The sequence below is a fragment of the Prionailurus viverrinus genome, unplaced genomic scaffold (assembly GCF_022837055.1).
Source record: "Prionailurus viverrinus isolate Anna unplaced genomic scaffold, UM_Priviv_1.0 scaffold_33, whole genome shotgun sequence".
NCBI classification, from domain to species: domain Eukaryota; kingdom Metazoa; phylum Chordata; class Mammalia; order Carnivora; family Felidae; genus Prionailurus; species Prionailurus viverrinus.
Genome location: NW_025927604.1, coordinates 3,546,842 through 3,548,034, shown reverse-complemented (window position 1 = coordinate 3,548,034; position 1,193 = coordinate 3,546,842). Strand labels below are relative to the sequence as shown.

At 40.3% G+C, this 1,193-nt stretch overlaps 1 non-coding gene across 1 annotated transcript; it reads left to right on the top strand.

Moving 5' to 3' along the window:
• Positions 1 to 755: 755 nt before the first annotated feature.
• LOC125158351 (U6 spliceosomal RNA) lies at positions 756 to 862 on the top strand. The gene has a single exon (XR_007149362.1). It is a non-coding gene; the product is annotated as a U6 spliceosomal RNA (small nuclear RNA).
• Positions 863 to 1,193: the final 331 nt, after the last annotated feature.

Below are 1,193 nucleotides of genomic sequence, written 5' to 3'. Positions count from 1 at the left end.
ACTAGGGAAACAGAACCTTCCCCGGAATCAAGAGACAGTTTGTGAGAGACAAGTGACAACTGTTCTGGGGGACAGAGGAATTCAGGCCATCAGAGGCAGGTGAAGGACCAGGATGGGTAGAGCCAATACGTGTGACAGTGTGTTTTTGATGCATGACTTACAAAAGGAGAGGGGTGCCTCGTGACGTTTAGAAATAGATAAGGTATAGAATAGGAGGGCTTTTCTGCCATTTGTGAGTGTTTTGTCTTCACTGATCTAATTTTTTCTAATTTAAAGAAAAAACCATATATATATGGTATGAATGAGAAAATAACATATTATCTGCCATAATATGTATGTATAGGGGGCATACAGAGAAACATGCAGCTTTCTCTGATTAGGTTATACACTCTAAAGGCGAGTCTCTGTCTCGCGCTTTATTCATATGTTTCCCATTGCCGTGTTCTGCAAATCACAGACGTCCAATAAATCCTGCTTTACTTAAAACCCTCCTTAACAGTTTTCCTGATGACTCATTCTAAGAGCTATGTATCAAATATTAATCCTTGACATTACTTCTAAATCAAATTGTTTGTACAAGGAAATATACAGACGTAAAGGTGAAGATCCATGCACTTAGGGGTCCAATGCACCAATGGAGCACTGGGGACAAACTGCACAGGACAAAGCACAATAGGGAATTCCTTAAATAAATGATGATGCAGGCACATGATGACACAGGGAACATTATGTAGTCATTAAGATCGTGATAAAGAGTGCTCACTTCGGCAGCACATATACTAAAATTGGAACGATACAGAGAAGATTAGCATGGCCCCTGTGCAAGGATGGCACGCAAATTCATGACGCGTTCTATATTTTTTACGTATGAATGGATAAAGAAGATGTGGTATATCTATACAATGGAGTATTACCCGGCAATCAAAAAGAATGAAGTCTTGCCATTTGCAGCTACGTGGATGGAACTGGAGGGTATTCTGCTAAGTGAAATTAGTCAGAAAAAGACAAAAATCATATGACTTCACTCATAGGAGGACTTTAAGAGACAAAACAGATGAACCTAAGGGAAGGGAAACAAAAATAATAGAAAAACAGGGAGGGGGACAAAACAGAAGAGACTCATAAATATGGAGAACAAAGTGAGGGTTATTGGAGGGGGTGTGGGAGGGGGGATGAGCTAAATGGGTCAGGGG